Below are 21,768 nucleotides of genomic sequence, written 5' to 3' on the forward strand. Positions count from 1 at the left end.
GGTTTGCGTCAATCCACGGCTTGCATATGGCTTCAATAGATGTTGGGAGAGTTGAAAGGCTTCGTCGGCCACAAAAACAAAGGGCATTGGGGGCTCACATGTGCCAGGAAGAGGTCTTGCAGGAGGGAAATCAAAAGTATTCCCATAGATTCGCCGCCCCATTGGGGACATTTTGAAGACCTGAGAGTCATTGGATCTCCCATATGCGCCAATGTCCACTGAGATGAATTTGTAGTCCGCATCCGTTATTGCCATTAGGACAATTGAGAAATACTTTTTATAATTGTAGTATTCTGACCCCGAAGCAGCTGGTTTCACAATTCTTATATGTTTGCCGTCCACTGAGCCAAGGCAATTTGGAAACTGACAAATGTTATAGTATTGTTCAGCAATTGCAAGCCATCTGTCCCTGGTGGGCTGGGGGATGAAATCATCATGGAGGCAATCCCACAAGGCTTGGCAAGTGTCTCTAATGATTCCCGAGATGGTGGAAATTCCTAGTCGAAACTGGTAGTGGAGGGATGAAAGCGACTCTCCAGTTGCAAGGAATCTGTAAAGGAAAGACAATAATTATAAAAAAATAATAGCAAACACATTACAGTTAAAAGTCAATTTACAGGAGGATACAATTTAAAAAAAAAAAACTTACCTAAGCGTAACCAGCAAACGCTCCTCGGGTGTTATAGAGAACCGGCTGTAGGTGTCCGTTTTACGGATGTTGTCCGCAACAAGGCCAAGGAGGACGTCAAAATTAATCACTGACATCCGGACATAGCTTGTGAATTTTTCATGGTTTCCACGGAGCTCCAGGTATAGGGTTGAAAACACCCCACGTGTCAGTCTCTGTGCAGTCAGGGGATGGATCCAAAAGCGTCGATGTCGCTGACGCCTCAGTCGCTGTCGCTCCTTTTCTCTGACGATGATAGCCAAGCGATTTGCCTCAAATATAAAATCTGCAGTGATCTTTGTGTAATTTGCAAGAATAGCATCCATGGTTTCTGCTTGCCTCTGTCTTCATTCTGTCATATATGCTTCAAAATACTGTATATATACTATATGTTCCCAATAGCCAATCAGAATACGGAACTCGTTAATTGTTTGTTTAGTGTTTAAAAAACGGATCCGTCAAAAAACGGACATAACGGATGCAAAACGGATGCAAACCGGACCCACCGGATCCGTTTTTTAACGGATCCGTCCTAAACGGATCCGCTAAAAAACGGATCCGGTGGGTCCGTTTTGCTCCGGTTTGCACAACAAAAACGGAAACGTTGGATACGGCAAAAAAAAGGACTGTGCCTGAATACAGAAAACTGATGTGTGAAAGTAGCCTAAGAATCGTCCATTTCTTAATACTCCTTCACTACAATCAGCGTATGTGAGTTGTATGTTCTTTACTTCCAAAGTGTCACTTCTACACCAAGTCAGCAATCATAATTATTTATCCTGAGATTCACCATTTATTAAAGGCCTGCTATCTGTATAATATATTGCTTAGTAATTGGTATAAATATATCAATGCAACACTACAGAAGAACACATGTAAACGCAAACAACTGGAAGCCTGTAGTCAGCAGAATCACATAATGCTTAGATTTATAGATGACATTTCTACTATACAGATTTAGAAATATAAAGAGGAAACTCATTTATTGTTACCCTTCAGTAAATCTACAATTAATTAGTGAACTACATTTGCTAAGGAAATCAGCAAGAATCTGCAGGGAGCGGGTCAGCCTCTGATGATGTCTTGATGGAAGTGACTGCAGCAGCTTCTGATTGTCTGCAGCACTCACATAAGACCCCTTTACACACTGCAACATCACTAGCGATATCGCTGTAACGTCACCGGTTTTGTGACATAATAGCGACCTCCCCAGCGACATTGCAGTGTGTGACACGCATCAGCGACCTGGCCCCCGCTGTGAGGTCACCAATTGCTACAAATCGTTCAGGGCCATTCTTTGGTCCTTTGTTTCCTGCTGCGCAGCATGTATCGGTGTTTTTGACATCATTAGCGACCCAGCCCATAGGCGTGCTAGCGTTCCCTTTCCAGCGAGGTTGTTCTGCAGGTCCATATCGTTGCTGCATCGTTGGCCAGATCTGCCTGTTTGATAGCTCACTAGTGACTGTTAGGGGGGCTTTACACGTTGCGACATTGCTTCCGAAATATCGTCGGGGTCCCGTCGTTAGTGACGACATCGCAACGTGTAAATCCTAGATGCGCCGATAACAATCGCAAAAGCGTTGAAAATTGGTGATCTGTGTAGCGTCGGTCATTTTCTCAGTGTCGGGTCGACCGCAGGTACGATGTTGTTCCTCGTACCTGCGTCAGCACACATCGCTGTGTGTAAACCCGCAGGAGCGACAAACATCTCCTTACCTGCGTCCCGACGGCAATGCAGAAGGGAGAAGGTGGGCGGGATGTTATGTCCCGCTCATCTCCGCCCCTCCGCTTCTATTGGACGGCCGATTAGTGACGTCGCGGTGACGTCGTGGTGACGCCAAACGCACCCCCCCCTTGAAGGAGGTATAGTTCGGCAGTCACAGCGACGTCACCGAGCAGGTATGTGAGTGTGAAGCTGCCGTAGCGATAATGTTCGCTATGGCAACAATCACCACATATCGCATGTGCGACGGGGGCGGGCGGGTACTATCGCGCTCGGCATCGCTAGCCGATGCTAGTGTGGTGCCCTGGACAAGCCAGGGGCCACAGAGCACAACACCCAACACACCCCACACTCCCAGCAGGCACACCGAAGTCAGACAAAAACCCTTGTTGCCTTCCTTCAGGGGCTGATGATCACACCAGGGGGTGGGCCAGGCGGTTGGCCCCGCCCACCGAGGAGTTCATAGTCCTGGAGGCGGGAAAAGAGCTCAGATTAGTTTGAGATGAGTTGAGGAGTGGACAGAGTCTAGTTTTGACAGTGAAAGTGGAAGGAGGAAAGTGTGGTAGTGGAGCAACTGACTGACAGCGTCCGGGTGTGTGGCCCGGGCGGGACAGCAAGGTTGGCGGACGGTGGTGAACGTCTGCAGGAGTGGCCTTTCGGAGTTACCGTGAGGACCGTGGACGGGCGGTGGCCCGGCGGTACCGGACCGGTACACGAAGAGAAGTCAGCACCATCTGGCAGGGGCTTGCAGACCCCGGCAAGGCTAGGAGTCGCCGTGAATTTGCCGAATCCGTTAGTGAAGGGGACCTCCTGGGTTTCCAAACAACTAAGTCCCGACAGAAGGCAACAGTCCAACCAGAATACGGAAACACCGCCACCGCCAAGGCAACCGTTTCTCAGGGCCAGAGCCTGCGGGCAAGAAGGGGGCTCCCACATCCAAGCTGGGGAGCAGGTTACCGGTAAGGACCCATCGGAACCAACCACCGTACACAGGTGCAGGGAAAGGCAGTCACCATCAACCTGCAGGGAGTAACAACACCGCAGCCGTCTGTGGGACCCGTCCATCCAGCCGAGTGTTTTACCGAGAACTGTGTCTTCATCATTGGGCTGAGTGAGTACCACCATGCCGTGCGGCACAGCGCTGCCCCCGCGACCCTGCACCTCTCCAGGCCCCGTAACCCGCCTGCCATCCACCCCTACCCCATCACCGGGCCCCGGGACAACCAACCCCCTACCCACGGAGGGGAGAACTAACAACAAAGCTGCTCCTTGTCACCGCTCCCGGGATCCCCGTCCAGAGCAGCGGTGGTGTCACCATTATCACCACAATTGTGGGTGGCGTCACGGACAATAAATCCCCACAATCAATCCCCCCTTTTTACTCACGGGCGAGGAGCGCCGCTCGAGTCCCCGGGATCCGGCCCACCGCTCGAGCCACCACCGAGCAGCGGCAGCCGCAGCAGCAGCAGCGGCCGGACCCGAGCAGTGGGAGAGCGCGGCGTCCCTTCCTCCGTCCGCGACAACTTGGCGCCATGAACAGGATCCTACCGCTCTGCCGTTGGGTAGAGGTGCGCCTTGTTATAGCCGGAGGTGTCCGACTGAAAATTTGCAGAAGCCGCCATCTTTGGCGCGAAGAATTCCCGCTCGAGCGTCTCCTCGAGTAGTGGAGGCGCGAAGGCCAAAACCCCGCCCCGATAGAGGAGGAGCCGGAAAGAGAGACTAAGGGGGACGAAATGGCGTCTGGCCGCATGTAGCTCGCGGCTATAAAAACAGAGACGCCAGGACCCTGCAGCGATACTGTGTTCCTGGAAACCTTCATTGCCAAAATGCACAGTCCGACTACCAACGAGGACACTCCCGCACCCGACACGGCGATGTGGCTGAGGGACCGGACCGTCCCGCTGAGTAACCGTCTGCAGGCCCACATGCAGCTCCTCCTGGAGGAGTGGGAGACCGACATAGCGGACGTGGTGGCTGCTATGCGGAGGCACGAGGTGGCCGAGGATTCGGAGGAGCGGGTAAGGGACCCACGCCCCTGTATTCCCGAGGGATCAGCCATTGCGGCTGAGGAGCCCGGCCTGCGCCCGCTCACCCTGCCTCCCTCCCTGCTATCCGCGTTAGCTGCTGCCGCCCCACCACTAGGCCCGCTACCTGTCCAACCGGTAGCGATACCCCGCCAACCCGCCCCGGCGGATCAGCCGGCTGCAGACGCTCAGAACTCCCCTGAATTGCTCCCGTGGGAGCCGCTGGGACCGCGGCCCCTGAATGAAGATATGCCAGAAGCCCCGGCAGTGATTGCGCCGGATCCCGAGCCCGGGACCGTGGCATGGATGAAGGCCCGAGTGATAGCGTTCCACCGACGCCAGCAAAGTCAGATATTCCTTATGATGGAGCAGTGGACTAACGAAGTAGAAGCGCTGGTTGCAACTGCCCCAATGTATGAGAAGGGAGTAGATGCGATGGAGCCAATGGGTAGCCCACGTCCCCATGTCCTACCAGGACCGGTCACTGCGGCTGGGGGGCCCGGCCCTGTCTCAGCCCTCGTATCATCCCTACCACTCTTTTTGGGGCGCCTCAGCGTTAACCAACCTGACTTACCACCCCATGCTACCGCAGAGGAACCTGATGTGCTGGATGCTGGAGGCCAGGAGGCTGCGGCAGCTGGCGGCAAACCGCCTGACGCAGAGACAAGTGATAGTGACTCCGGTGGCTCCCGCTCCGGTGCTGAGCCCACCCCTGGAAGCACGGCGGCAAGTGAGTGCCCCCGCTACGTGGGAGAGCCGGTGGTTTACTACACCCCGTGAAATGGTGGAAACGGATACCGGGCACCCCTTTCGCAGCAGGCCTGCCACTGCATGTTTGATATGCTGGTGGCGGAGGAGGGGGCCGCCCCTTTAGAAGACTCGGAGTAAGGGCAGCGGAATGCTGTTGTCACCGTCCCCGTTGGGACCACCAGTGTTAAAAGTACTGTTGTAAAGTTTAAAAGGTTTTTTTGCAAGAATGATAAGAAATGATTAACCGACGAAGTCACCTGATTTGAAGCCCTGATTGAAACCGGTTGTTACCGGCACCGTTGTCCCCGTGGGGACCGTTCCAAAAAGTTGCATAAAGGACTCTTTATGAACAGGCCTGAGAACTTGCAGGGCAACCACAAACGTTAGTGGCATGTAAATAATGTTTGTTATGGCTTCCACCGTTGCCGCCTCCGGAGAGGCAGATTGGAGGAAGGGCCCGCAGTGAAGCAGGCTGGGGCCCAGCCACCACCGGAACCGGGGGCAATCCTCTGGGGGTTTCAGGGGTTCCCCATGGACGTGGGTCCCCTGAAAAGGACAGAACCCGCTCGGGCAACTTGTGCAGGACTGGGGTCAAGGGGTGCTGCCTGTTTGCTAGGGGCAGCATCAGGGCCAGGTTGCTTGGGTGGGAGAGAGCGGAAGCCGTAACCGTTTGAAACCGTTTAAGTAAGAGTACCTCCCGATGTGGGAAGATGTTATTATAATTGTAAATATGTTTACCGTTTTACCATTTTTCTATTTTACAGTTGGTGAAAATAAAACCGGTGATGGACGGGCAGCCCGCGGATGGTCTGCATTTAACTAAGGGGGAATGTGGCACCCTGGACAAGCCAGGGGCCACAGAGCACAACACCCAACACACCCCACACTCCCAGCAGGCACACCGAAGTCAGACAAAAACCCTTGTTGCCTTCCTTCAGGGGCTGATGATCACACCAGGGGGTGGGCCAGGCGGTTGGCCCCGCCCACCGAGGAGTTCACAGTCCTGGAGGCGGGAAAAGAGCTCAGATTAGTTTGAGAGGAGTTGAGGAGTGGACAGAGTCTAGTTTTGACAGTGAAAGTGGAAGGAGGAAAGTGTGGTAGTCGAGCAACTGACTGACAGCGTCCGGGTGTGTGGCCCGGGCGAGACAGCAAGGTTGGCGGACGGTGGTGACCGTCTGCAGGAGTGGCCTATCGGAGTTACCGTGAGGACTGTGGACGGGCGGTGGCCCGACGGTACCGGACCGGTACACGAAGAGAAGTCAGCACCATCTGGCAGGGGCTTGCAGACCCCGGCAAGGCTAGGAGTCGCTGTGAATTTGCCGAATCCGTTAGTGAAGGGGACCTCCTGGGTTTCCAAACAACTAAGTCCCGACAGAAGGCAACAGTCCAACCAGAATAGGGAAACACCGCCACCGCCAAGGCAACCGTTTCTCAGGGCCAGAGCCTGCGGGCAAGAAGGGGGCTCCTCCAGCCCACATCCAAGCTGGGGAGCGGGTTACCGGTGGGGACCCATCGGAACCAACAACCGTACACAGGTGCAGGGAAAGGCAGTCACCATCAACCTGCAGGGAGTAACAACACCGCAGCCGTCTGTGGGACCCGTCCATCCAGCCGAGTGTTTTACCGAGAACTGTGTCTTCATCATTGGGCTGAGTGAGTACCACCGTGCCGTGCGGCACAGCGCTGCCCCCGCGACCCTGCACCTCTCCAGGCCCCGTAACCCGCCTGCCATCCACCCCTACCCCATCACCGGGCCCCGGGACAACCAACCCCCTACCCACGGAGGGGAGAACTAACAACAAAGCTGCTCCCTGTCACCGCTCCCGGGATCCCTGTCCAGAGCAGCGGTGGTGTCACCATTATCACCACAATCGTGGGTGGCGTCACGGACAATAAATCCCCACAATCAATCCCCCCTTTTCACTCACGGGCGAGGAGCGCCGCTCGAGTCCCCGGGATCCGGCCCACCGCTCGAGCCACCACCGAGCAGCGGCAGCCGCAGCAGCGGCCGGACCCGAGCAGTGGGAGAGCGCGGCGTCCCCTCCTCCGCCCGCGACACTAGCGATGTCGCAACGTGTAAAGTACCCCTTAGAGACTTTCTAGCGATCTCGGGCAGGTCGAGATCGCTGGTGGGATCGCTAGAAAGTCTCAGTGTGTAAAGGGGCCTATAGGTCAAAGCATGAGCTCAGGAAGCTAGGATATACAGAAACCAGCAGGATAAGGATATGTGTACACAATGTTTTTTTACTTTTTTGACTCTTTTTGAGTGTTTCCTAAAGCAGTTTGTAAATGTTTTTGTTGTTTTACTTAAGCGTTCTTTAGGACGTCTTTCGAGTGTTTTCTTCTGGGATTAACAGGCTTTATATTTTTTAAATAAATTAAACAATAAGTTGAAGGCAAGCATATTTTAGACAAAACACTCACAAAACACTATAAAAGATGCAAAATGGTCTATGGGGTATTTTTGGCTTCTCTATTGTAAAGTGTGGAGCAGCTTTTAAGAAGAAAACACCTGAAGATTAGACATGTCCCTTCTTTTAACCACTTGACATTTTTGGAAACCTGTAGGGCTTAATAGATGCTTCTAAACCCGAACATATAAAAAAAAACATTATTTTTTACAAAGAAATGAAAAAGAAGATTATTTTGAATATTTTCCAAGTGTAATTTTCACAGTCGACCCTGTTCCAAACCCACCTGAAAAAAACATTGTGTGAACATACCCTAACAATTAAAGGGTTGGTCTACAGGCCAAAGTAATTTCCATCTAAATCCTTATCTTTTTAGTGCTATAATCTAATCTATTTTCTAATATACTTGCATTAAATATTCCCTACTGTTCCGCCACGACACTATCTAACTACTATTGTATTTTTTTCCCTACTGGTCTCTGTACTTCAGGTATTCTGCCAATGCACACTGACAGTGCGCTCTGCTCTGTTGCTGGCACTTTAGTAGTGATCTGAGCTGAGAACAGAGAGTGCGCTGTCATTGTGCACACCGCACAGTGCACAGCACGCAGGGACTAGCCCAGCCTGTGAAATGAGCATTCATTGAAGATGCATCTTTTCAGGGAGGGGGCAGGTCAAAAATAAAATTGGCCTTAAAACGTTTTCTCATCCCCAGGTACAGTTCAATGTAAAAATCTATTCTTTACTCACTCGTCCTGGTTCCAGGGCTGAGTCTACATCACTGCTGCCGATGTCTGCTGTAACGTCATGACAACAATGCTGCAGACAGCAACTGAGCTCAGCGGTCTGTCTGAGTAGGTGGCACAAGCCACTCAAAGCTGCTGAGCAAAGTCATTGTCTGTGGTGCTGTTGACGTAACATTACACTACAAACACCGGAAGCAGCAGCGGATAGAGACTCAGCATTGGACCTGAGGAGGGTGACTAAAGCACGGTCTATTTTTTTTACACTGAGCTGTGAATGGGAACAGCAGTTTACTGGAACTGCCAAACGTCTTTAAGTGATTAATTAACGATTTAATAATTACATGACAGCACTAAAGTTATAATAAATGCTAGCAATGTATGACATGCTTCCAGCCATTTTCCTCCCACATAAAAGATAAATGATGGCTGACGTTTGGGAGTGTTAGGGGATGAGGTGTAAGCGGATCAAACTCTGCAGATTATCTACACACCGGGATAATTTGTTTAGACACACAAAGAACAAGGTGCTTTGTACTGGGGTCGGCTTTCAGGCTGGATAGCAGGAGCGGGGGTGAGCGTGTTACACTAATACACGAAGCTTTACCCATCTACATGGACACAGCGATACAGTTACACTGGGGCGCAGATACAGGAGGCCTGTGTATTTGTTGGCTGGAGTCTGACGTCTGAATTTATAAGAATTCAGGTTCAAGTAGTGCTGTGCTCTGGTATTCACCATGGGATTTGCTATTAATAGGATCTGCCTTTCTATGACAGAGTGCGTTTATTTAACAAAGATCTGTAGCATCTCACTAATGCCGGGCCTCATAGGCCACATACCGAAAACATTGTACTCATAACTGCAAGCATTTCATCTGATAGTTCAGCCACCAGATTTATTATACAATGTGATACACTATAGGCAGCAAGAGGCTGTAGAATACGCGGAGTATGGTTACCAAAGATAGAAGACTTTCCAAGTCTTGTGTGCGTACACGTATAATATTCACTACTCGATTTACTGCACAGATGTAATGTAAATATACTGTAAATTGAGTCCACCTGTGTGTAATTTATTCTCAATATAACTACAGCTGTTCTGAGATGTTTATTTGAGAACATTACATTAGGGATCAAACAGCATCATGAAAATGAAGGAACACACCAGAAAAGTCAGGAATAAAGTTGTGGAGAAGACTAAAGCAGGGTTAGGTTGTAAAAAATAGTCCAAGCTCTGAATATCTCACAGAGCACTTTTAAATCCATCAATCAAAAATGGAAGAAGTATGGCACAACTGCAAACTTCCCAAGACAAGGCCGTCCACGTAAACTGACAGCCGAAGCAAGGGGAGTACTAATTAGAGAATCAGCCAAGAAGCCCTTGACCACTCTGGAGGAGCTACAGAGATCCACAACTCAGGTGGGAGAATCTGTCTTGAGGACAACTATTAGTCATGTACTCCACAAATGGCCTTTTTAAAAGAATGGCAAGAAAGAAACTATTTTTGAAAGCAAACCATAAGAATTTCCGTTTGCAGTTTGCAAAAAGCCATGTAGGGGCCACAGCTAGCATGTGAAAGAAGGTGCTCTGGCCAGATGAGAACAAAGTAGAAATTTTGTGGCTAAATGCTATGTGTGTCAGAAAACTAACATTGCACCTCACTCTGAAAACACCATCGCCATCGTTACACATGGTGGTGGCTGCATCATGCTGAAGGGATGCTGTTTTTCAGCAGGGACAGGGGAGCTGGTCAAAGTTGATGGGGAGATGGATGGAAGTAAATAAAGGGAAATCCTGGAGGAAAACCTGTTAGAGGTGTAGAGTGATGTGCAGCAGTAGTTGAGGGCAAGGGATTTATTCCGAACATCCCGGAATGCTACATAAAATACCTGGTCGTGGCTGGGTGTGAGGATTTTCTCCATGTGGGCTGGAAACCTATGCCAGCAGCGGATGATGACTCAAGCGCACAAGGAGACCAACAGTTCACTTTAAAACTACAACTGTTTACTTCAGTCCCATATCCAGTCTCCTTAGAGGTCCCATATTGACTGGAGTTAAGTGTGACGCCCTGGCAAAACCAGGGTGTCACAGAGCCTGCAAAATCCAAAGTGCAGGCCATTCTCCTCCTTGGTAACCTGATCCCACACCAGTGCAGCAGGACAGACACCCCCCCCCTCCCCAGTGTAAGAGCTAAACAGAGCAGGAGGGGAGGGTCTGGAGCAGAGTGAGTTTGGAGTGTGAAGAGAGCAGACCAGGAGAGATAGCTCCTGGCTGCTATAAGGAAGGGAAGTGTGAGGAAGGGGCCCGAGGTGGCCAGGGCATGGTAGTGGCCCGCCGGCATCCAGGGGTGACCCGGATCACTGCAGGGGGGGTGGGCTCCCTGTTCCCGACTGAGGAAGGAGAAAGAAGCGTCTGGCTGCAAAACAAGACCAGGATCCTGCTGTACTGTGTGTGGGACCCCGAACACCCTCCGCACCGAAGGCTGCAGACACCGGCAATTTCTGGTTAATTCCTGACTCTGTGTGAATTTCCTTGCAAAGCGAACTGTGAGTAACAACATCCCCCGGTCCAACCGGGCGCACAGCTCTCAGACGGTCTCCATCTCCTCCCTGCACCACCTCACCGGGGTCCCGGGACACCAACACCCTACCCGTGGAGGGAAATCACCACCTTGCTGCCCACCACCATCCCCGGGATCCATTTACCGGCAGCGGTGGTGCTCCGTTACCTCACCGCACACCACGGGTGGCGTCACGGACAATCTCCCTTACCTAATCCCCTTCTTACTGTGGAGCCTGGGATCACAGACCGGGTCACGCCACCGTGATACCCACAGAAGTGACCCCGTGGCCCGGATCTGAGTACCCCTTATCCCGGGGCGACACATAAGCCTTGTACTCTCGAACATCTAGCGGGAACCACTTGGTAGGTAGACTATGTCCTCACAACTGTAGAGGTTAACCTGGTACAATAACGGTTAAGGGGCCATGTCACTAGAGTCCTGCACCAGTAGAAGTCACCCATTACCGGTTTAAGGGGCCTGGTTGCTAGGGTTCTGTCCTCCGGCTCCTATTGGGCCACTCCATTCGAGGATTGGTCTCTAGTTACAACACTGTTCAAACCAATGTCTACTGCCACACTCGAGAGTCATGTTATCTTGCCTTCTGTCTCCTCTCCATTGCCACAAACCACACACTGTATGTGACCTTCACAACCGACCGACTACACGGCTGTCACGTTTGTGACGCCCTGGCCTATCAGGTCGTCACAGGGTATTGTGCAATCAGCCCCTCTGTGCAATATCCACCTCCTTCTTGGTTAGGGGTCCCCAACTTATGGTGTTGCAAAATCCAGCTAATCAAAATCCTAGGAACACTCTGCACTACACCCACCAGACACACCAGTGGACGGCCTGAGTGAAATAGGGTCGTCCACTTTGGGGGTTGGTAAGGGGAGGTCAGGAGTAGGCCAGTGTAGTGTTGGAGGTGAAAGAGAGAGGAGGTCAGGAGCCTGGCTCCTTAGAAATAACTAGGTGGCAGACGGTGGTCTGGGCCTAGTAGGAGCTGGAACCCCGGTCGCAGGGGATCGTGACAAGGGGCACGGAAATGTGGAGGACAGCCGGCGGTCTTGTACCATCACCGGGCTGGGACCAGGGCACGACGGTGTACGTGGACCCTAGGTCAGGGAGTAGCTTCAGGCAACCTGACAATTCACCCCATGAGAATGGAGCCTTCAAGAACCGCTCTCCACCCACTCCAAAATCGGGGTACTAGCGCAACGAGGGTGATAGGACTTTCCACACAAAACGGTCCAGGAAATACCAAGCGTGAACCCTGAGGGCAAGCTCCTACAGTTAGCCACACTGGGGAGCGGAACCCGATTAGTTTTAAGCTACCAGGGCCAACTAAGAAGTAGACAAGGTGCCAGGGAAGAGGTTACAGATAATCAGGCAACACCACCGGGGACAGGACCCAAACTAGCTCCTCTCAGCGGCAGTGGTGTCCAGAACTTTGGTTTACCAAGTTGTCGGTGTCAGCTTCATGAACTGAATGAGTACGCAACTGACCCTGTCATTCCCCCAATGGCACTTCCCAGCTCCATCACCGAGTCTCCCGGGGCATTCCCCCCTACCCGTGGAGGGTCGCAACACCTTGCTGCCCCCATCATCACCCTGGGTACTCCCCAACGGCAGCGGTGGTACTTCACCTTACCACACACCACGGGAGGCGTCACGAACTTTAAATACTCAGTCCCCTGTAAATACCCCCTTTATTTGATGTCCAGACGCCCCTCGAGCCACCGCGGATACGGATCCGAGCAGCCCGGCTGCTGATTTGGGGGCGGCACACGTTTGCTCACTAAGCCTTCACTGACTCTTTACAGAATGAGCTGTCACTTTCCCTCTCAGTTCACCCAGACAGGGTGTACTAGTTCTAACACTTAACTACTTCTGGCCCTGTAGTCAACATTACATATCACAGGAACACATCACAATAGATCACATTATATAACAATTCACATAGCACAATATTTACAAAAGACTCAAAACATTATTCACTACAATACATAGACAATAACGCATTTGGTGTTTTCAGAGGTCGGAGCTCATCAGCTATAGCCCATCATTCTGACAGAGGCTGCAAAAGACTTGAGAACGGGCCTTAGTTCACATTTCAGCAGGACAATGGCCTACTGCCAGAGCTACAATGGAGGGTTTAGATGAAAGCATATTCATGTTAGTGAATGGCCCAGTCACAGTCCAGACCTAAATCAGATTGAGAATCTGGGGCAAGACTTGAAAATTGCTGTTCACAGATGCCTCCATCCAACCTCACTGAGCTAGAGATATTTAGCAAACAAGAAGGGACAAAAATGTCAGCCTCTAGATGCAAAGCTGGTAGAGACAGACTCCAAAAGACTTGCAACAGTAATTGTAGCAAAAGGTGGTCCTACAAAGTATTGACTCAGGGGGGGTGAAAGCAAATGCGCATCATGAGTTTCAGATTTTAAAAATATTTAGAAAACCATGTATCATTTAATTCTCACGTTATTGGTATATCCCATAAAATCCCAATAAAATACAGTTAAGTTTGTGAGTTTAATGTGAAAAAATGTGGAAAAGTTCACGGGAGAGTTCTGTAGCAGCCAGCAATGAGTCCAGATCTTAATTAACACCTGTGGAGAGATCTTAAAATTTCTGTTGGTAGAAGAAGCCTTCAAATATGAGAGACCAGGAGCCGTTTGCAAAAGAAGAGTCCAAAATTTCAGTTGAGAGGTGTAACAAGGTTGCTGGTTGCTGATGGTTATAGGAAATGATGGATTGTAGTTATTTATTCCAAATATTAAGGCTAGTTTCACACTTGCATTGGGTTGAATCCGCTGGGTCGATTGCTGCGTCGTTTTGACGCATCCGTTATTTTTGTGTTGTCAACGGATGCAACGGGTCCGTTATTTCACAGGAATCCGTTAGCTGATTCCTGTGAAATAACGGAGCCGTTGCATCCGTTTGGCGTCCGTTAGGCGTCCGTCTAACAGAATGCGTCGGCTCTGTTTTTCTATTTTTTTCCATTTTTTTTTATTCTGGGCATGCTCAGTAGAAATTAGCGGAATCCAGTGGCGGATTCCGTTGTAAAGCACTTTGCAACGGAATCCGCCACCATAGGGATCCATTATAACTATTGACGGATGTAACGGAATCCGCCGCTCAGCGTCATTTTAACGCAAGCAATTAACATTACATGCTGCGTTCCTTCCACTCGGCGGAAGCAACGCAGCGTCGGCCAGCGGAAGCAACGCAGGTACTTTTGGCACAATCTGTCAACCATAAAAGTCTATGGGAAACAGTGGAATCCGTTAACGGATTCCGCTGTTTTACAAAACGGCGGATTGCAACTGAAGGAAAACAACGCAAGTGTGAAAGTACCCTAAGTTGAGGGAAGGTGTCAACAATTTTGTCCAACCCATTTTGAGGGTTTTGTGTGAAATTATGTCCACTTTGCTTTTTTTCTCTTCTCTTTTTGTGCTGCTCAAATACACAGAAAAAAAAATAAACATGTGCATAACAAAATGTGGAATTGAAATAATTTTCTAGGAGAAATACTTCATTTTCCGGAACAATTCCATGGGTGTCAACACTTTATGCCATGACTGTATAATTATTGTATGTATGTATATATATATATATATATATATATATATATATATATATATATATATATATATATAAAAAATATATATACAATAAGGAGATTATAATGTCATAATGGCTTTGTGTGTAAATTGGTATGATTTCCTACTGTCAGCCATTTTTCTTTAAAAAGTGTCTCCAGCAGTCTGTCATCAGGCTAATTCAATTGGATTACTGAGAAGGAGACTGTTGAGGTAAGATTATCCCTTCCCTAATCATAATGTGATCCCTAATATTTTTGCACCTAATGAGCTGACGACACTTGGACATAAATATCTAACTTTGCCGACTGCACCGTTTTATCCTCCTGTCCACACTTTGTAAATCAGTGGATATTATTAAGTAAAGTAAAAACAATTTAGCAAAGAAACACAAAGCAAATATAAAACATTTTATCAATAGCATTCAGAATTTTTTTCAGTTTGTTTCCCCCTGATTTTCTATTTCTTGAGGGTGTTTTCATACACAGCATTGTATAGCAATATGCCACTACACTTTTTTGGTTTTTGGAGTCAAAGTCAGAAGTGTCAGTGTAAGTCTTTCATTTTCACTTATTCTTTTTTAATCCACTTCTGGCTTAGGCTCCTGTAACTGTGTGAAAAATTCCCAGAAAAACTGCAAAAAATAAAAAAATAAGTTTGAATAAAACCCCATTGTTTAATTATGCAATTTCTTATGATTTTTTTTTAGCATTTGCCTTTAGTTTTCAAGAAACATGTCTATTAATACTGGGACTAAATAATTATGGCTTGTTTTCTACAACATATTAATTCATAAAAACAAAAAAACAAAAAAGTGAGCCGGAGTATGAGATGGTATACATGGAGCTTGTAAGCTCATGTTCACACTGGCCATTAGACAAAGAGAAACCAAGGGAAAAATTGTGAAAACATACCCTGCTGTAACTAAATAAAAGCATAGTGCATATAAACATAGGGTACTTAGTAAACACTGTTTTTGATCAAAAAAAGCATAAAGCTATCCCACCAACGCCAAGGTGTACCCAGTTGGGATAGTACCTACACTCTCTAATATTAAAACCTTACCATGGGTCTAAAATAGGCCTCAATGTGGCTAAGGGCTGAGAGCGACCGGGTCCCAACAGGGCACACCCAGTCAGGGGGATTCACAGAATGAAATGTCCAGCTCACCAAGAGGGAGGGCCACACCCCATTTGTACTGAATACAAAAAAAACTACATTAAAACAAAAAAGTGAGCCGGAGTATGAGATGGTATACATGGAGCTTGTGAGCTCATGTTCACACTGGCCATTAGACAAAGAGAAACCAAGGGAAAAATTGTGAAAACATACCCTGCTGTAACTAAATAAAAGCATAGTGCATATAAACATAGGGTACTTAGTAAACACTGTTTTTGATCAAAAAAAGCATAAAGCTATCCCACCAACGCCAAGGTGTACCCAGTTGGGATAGTACCTACACTCTCTAATATTAAAACCTTACCATGGGTCTAAAATAGGCCTCAATGTGGCTAAGGGCTGAGAGCGACCGGGTCCCAACAGGACACACACAGTCAGGGGGATTCACAGAATGAAATGTCCAGCTCACCAAGAGGGAGGGCCACACCCCATTTGTACTGAATACAAAAAAAACTACATAAAAACAAAAAAGTGAGCCTGAGTATGAGATGGTATACATGGAGCTTGTAAGCTCATGTTCACACTGGCCATTAGACAAAGAGAAACCAAGGGAAAAATTGTGAAAACATACCCTGCTGTAACTAAATAAAAGCATAGTGCATATAAACATAGGGTACTTAGTAAACACTGTTTTTGATCAAAAAAAGCATAAAGCTATCCCACCAACGCCAAGGTGTACCCAGTTGGGATAGTACCTACACTCTCTAATATTAAAACCTTACCATGGGTCTAAAATAGGCCTCAATGTGGCTAAGGGCTGAGAGCGACCGGGTCCCAACAGGGCACACCCAGTCAGGGGGATTCACAGAATGAAATGTCCAGCTCACCAAGAGGGAGGGCCACACCCCATTTGTACTGAATACAAAAAAAACTACATAAAAACAAAAAAGTGAGCCGGAGTATGAGATGGTATACATGGAGCTTGTGAGCTCATGTTCACACTGGCCATTAGACAAAGAGAAACCAAGGGAAAAATTGTGAAAACATACCCTGCTGTAACTAAATAAAAGCATAGTGCATATAAACATAGGGTACTTAGTAAACACTGTTTTTGATCAAAAAAAGCATAAAGCCATCCCACCAACGCCAAGGTGTACCCAGTTGGGATAGTACCTACACTCTCTAATATTAAAACCTTACCATGGGTCTAAAATAGGCCTCAATGTGGCTAAGGGCTGAGAGCGACCGGGTCCCAACAGGACACACTCAGTCAGGGGGATTCACAGAATGAAATGTCCAGCTCACCAAGAGGGAGGGCCACACCCCATTTGTACTGAATACAAAAAAAACTACATAAAAACAAAAAAGTGAGCCGGAGTATGAGATGGTATACATGGAACTTGTGAGCTCATGTTCACACTGGCCATTAGACAAAGAGAAACCAAGGGAAAAATTGTGAAAACATACCCTGCTGTAACTAAATAAAAGCATAGTGCATATAAACATAGGGTACTTAGTAAACACTGTTTTTGATCAAAAAAAGCATTAAGCTATCCCACCAACGCCAAGGTGTACCCAGTTGGGATAGTACCTACACTCTCTAATATTAAAACCTTACCATGGGTTGATCAAAAACAGTTTTTCCCTTGGTTTTTCCCTTGGTTTCTCTTTGTCTAATGGCCAGTGTGAACATGAGCTTACAAGCTCCATGTATACCATCTCATACTCCGGCTCACCTTTTTGTTTTTATGTAGTTTTTTTTTTGTATTCAGTACAAATGGGGTGTGGCCCTCCCTCTTGGTGAGCTGGACATTTCATTCTGTGAATCCCCCTGACTGTGTGTGTCCTGTTGGGACCCGGTCGCTCTCAGCCCTTAGCCACATTGAGGCCTATTTTAGACCCATGGTAAGGTTTTAATATTAGAGAGTGTAGGTACTATCCCAACTGGGTACACCTTGGCGTTGGTGGGATAGCTTTATGCTTTTTCTGATCAAAAACAGTGTTTACTAAGTACCCTATGTTTATATGCACTATGCTTTTATTTAGTTACAGCAGGGTATGTTTTCACAATTTTTCCCTTGGTTTCTCTTTGTCTAATGGCCAGTGTGAACATGAGCTTACAAGCTCCATGTATACCATCTCATACTCCGGCTCACTTTTTTGTTTTTATGTAGTTTTTTTTGTATTCAGTACAAATGGGGTGTGGCTCTCCCTCTTGGTGAGCTGGACATTTCATTCTGTGAATCCCCCTGACTGTGTGTGTCCTGTTGGGACCCGGTCGCTCTCAGCCCTTAGCCACATTGAGGCCTATTTTAGACCCATGGTAAGGTTTTAATATTAGAGAGTGTAGGTACTATCCCAACTGGGTACACCTTGGCGTTGGTGGGATAGCTTTATGCTTTTTCTGATCAAAAACAGTGTTTACTAAGTACCCTATGTTTATATGCACTATGCTTTTATTTAGTTACAGCAGGGTATGTTTTCACAATTTTTCCCTTGGTTTCTCTTTGTCTAATGGCCAGTGTGAACATGAGCTTACAAGCTCCATGTATACCATCTCATACTCCGGCTCACTTTTTTGTTTTTATGTAGTTTTTTTTGTATTCAGTACAAATGGGGTGTGGCCCTCCCTCTTGGTGAGCTGGACATTTCATTCTGTGAATCCCCCGGACTGTGTGTGTCCTGTTGGGACCCGGTCGCTCTCAGCCCTTAGCCACATTGAGGCCTATTTTAGACCCATGGTAAGGTTTTAATATTAGAGAGTGTAGGTACTATCCCAACTGGGTACACCTTGGCGTTGGTGGGATAGCTTTATGCTTTTTTTGATCAAAAACAGTGTTTACTAAGTACCCTATGTTTATATGCACTATGCTTTTATTTAGTTACAGCAGGGTATGTTTTCACAATTTTTCCCTTGGTTTCTCTTTGTCTAATGGCCAGTGTGAACATGAGCTTACAAGTTCCATGTATACCATCTCATACTCCGGCTCACTTTTTTGTTTTTATGTAGGGTTTTTTTTTATTCAGTACAAATGGGGTGTGGCCCTCCCTCTTGGTGAGCTGGACATTTCATTCTGTGAATCCCCCTGACTGTGTGTGTCCTGTTGGGACCCGGTCGCTCTCAGCCCTTAGCCACATTGAGGCCTATTTTAGACCCATGGTAAGGTTTTAATATTAGAGAGTGTAGGTACTATCCCAACTGGGTACACCTTGACGTTTGGTGGGATGGCTTTATGCTTTTTTTTGATCAAAAACAGTGTTTACGAAGTACCCTATGTTTATATGCACTATGCTTTTATTTAGTTACAGCAGGGTATGTTTTCACAATTTTTCCCTTGGTTTCAACATATTAATTCAGAAGTATAGATAGCTAAAACCCATATCTACATTACTAAAGTGCCTGTGTTTTTTCACTTGATATGTTCAATTTAAAGCATTGCATGACTTGTAAGCCTTGTTTCACCAACTAGGTTAGTAACTCTACACCTGAGACCCATTGTCCTTAGTTCTTCTGCTTTGCATTAATGAGAAGTGAATAATGCCTTGAAACAAGTGTCTGCAAATGGAGTTTTTAGTTTGGCTTCTTACCCTGTCAGTGTCATGCTAGGTACAGGCAAGTACTAAGGGAACGATGAAAGGGAAGGGAAACCCTGTGCCTACGAAAGGGGAAGCTGGTGGCCCCTGACCAAACCTACCGCTGGTCCTTGGAGTTCCTCATCACTCTACAGTCATGGCCAAAAGTTTTGAGAATGCTACAAATATAAATTTGTACAAAGTCTACTGCTTAAGCTTTTCTAATGGCAATTTGCATATACTCCAGAATGTCATAAAGAGTAATCAGCTTAACAGCAATTACTTGCAAAGTCAATATTGGCTAAGAAAATGAACTTTAACCCCCAAAACACATTTCAACATCATTGCATTCCTGCCTTAAAAGGAGCAGCTAACATTGTTTTAGTGATTGTTCCATTAACACAGGTGTGGGTGTTGATGAGGACAGGGCTGGCGATCAATCAGTCATGATTAAGTAAGAATGACACCACTTGGACACTTTAAAAGGAGGCTGGTGATTGGTATCATTGTTTCTCTTCAGTTAACCATGGTTATCTCTAAAGAAAGATGTGCAGCCATCATTGCTCTGCACAAAATGGCCTAACAGGGAAGTGTATCGCAGCTACAAAGATTGCACCTCAGTCAACAATCTATCGCATCATCAAGAACTTCAAGGAGAGAGCTTCCATTGTTCCCAAAAAGGCTCCAGGGCGCCCAAGAAGGACCAGCAAACGCCAGGACTGTATCTTAAAACTGTTTCAGCTGCGGGATCGGACTACCAGCAGTGCCGAGCTAGCTCAGCAATGGCAGCAGGCTGGTGTGAGTGCTTCTGCACGCACTGTGAGGCGGAGACTCTTTGAGCAAGGAGAAACCAAGGAAAAAATTGTGAAAACATACCCTGCTGTAACTAAATAAAAGCATAGTGCATATAAACATAGGGTACTTAGTAAACACTGTTTTTGATCAAAAAAAGCATCAAGCTATCCCACCAAACGTCAAGGTGTACCCAGTTGGGATAGTACCTACACTCTCTAATATTAAAACCTTACCATGGGTCTAAGATAGGCCTCAATGTGGCACTATGCTTTTATTTAGTTACAGCAGGGTATGTTTTCACAATTTTTTCCTTGGTTTCTCTTTGTCTCATGGCCATTGTGAACATGGTCTCACAAGTTCCATGTATACCATCTCATACTCCGGCTCACTTTTTTGTTTTTATGTAGTTTTTTTGTATTTAGTACAAACAGGGAGTGGCCCCCTTCCCAGCGAGCTGGACATTTCATTCTGTGAATCCCCCTGACTGTGTGTGTCCTGTTGGGACCCGGTCGCTCTCAGCCCTTAGCCACATTGAGGCCTATCTTAGACCCATGGTAAGGTTTTAATATTAGAGAGTGTAGGTACTATCCTAACTGGGTACACCTTGACGTTTGGTGGGATAGCTTTATGCTTTTTTTGATCAAAAACAGTGTTTACTAAGTACCCTATGTTTATATGCACTATGCTTTTATTTAGTTACAGCAGGGTATGTTTTCACAATTTTTTCCTTGGTTTCTCTTTGTCTCATGGCCAGTGTGAACATGGTCTCACAAGTTCCATGTATACCATCTCATACTCCGGCTCACTTTTTTGTTTTTATGTAGTTTTTTTGTATTCAGTACAAACAGGGAGTGGCCCCCTTCCCAGCGAGCTGGACATTTCATTCTGTGAATCCCCCTGACTGTGTGTGTCCTGTTGGGACCCGGTCGCTCTCAGCCCTTAGCCACATTGAGGCCTATCTTAGACCCATGGTAAGGTTTTAATATTAGAGAGTGTAGGTACTATCCCAACTGGGTACACTCTTTGAGCAAGGCCTGGTTTCAAGGAGGGCAGCAAAGAAGCCACTTCTCTCCAGGAAAAACATCAGGGACCGACTGATATTCTGCAAAAGGTACAGGGAGTGGACTGCTGAGGACTGGGGTAAAGTCATTTTCTCAGATGAATCCCCTTTTCGATTGTTTGGGACATCTGGAAAACAGCTTATTAGGAGAAGAAGAGGTGAGCGCTACCACCAGTCTTGTCTCATGCCAACTGTTAAGCATCCTGAAACGATTCATGTGTGGGGTTGCTTCTCAGCCAAGGGAATCGGCTCACTCACAGTCTTGCCTAAAAACACAGCCATGAATAAAGAATGGTACCAGAATGTCCTCCAAGAGCAACTTCTCCCAACTGTCCAAGAGCAGTTTGGCGCCCAACAATGCCTTTTCCAGCATGATGGAGCGCCTTGCCATAAAGCAAAGGTGATCACTAAATGGCTCATGGAACAAAACATAGAGATTTTGGGTCCATGGCCTGGAAACTCCCCAGATCTTAATCCTATTGAGAACTTGTAGGCAATCATCAAGAGACGAGTGGACAAACAAAAACCAACAAATTCTGGCAAAATGCAAGCATTGCTTATGCAAAAATGGACAGCTATCAGTCAGGATTTGCTCCAGAAGTTGATTGAGAGCATACCAGGGAGAATTGCAGAGGTCCTGAAGAAGAAGGGTCAACACTGCAAATATTGACTTGCTGCATTAACTCATTCTAACTGTCAATATAACCTTTTGGTACTCATAATATGATTGC

The sequence above is a fragment of the Anomaloglossus baeobatrachus genome, chromosome 2 (assembly GCF_048569485.1).
Source record: "Anomaloglossus baeobatrachus isolate aAnoBae1 chromosome 2, aAnoBae1.hap1, whole genome shotgun sequence".
NCBI lineage: Eukaryota > Metazoa > Chordata > Amphibia > Anura > Aromobatidae > Anomaloglossus > Anomaloglossus baeobatrachus.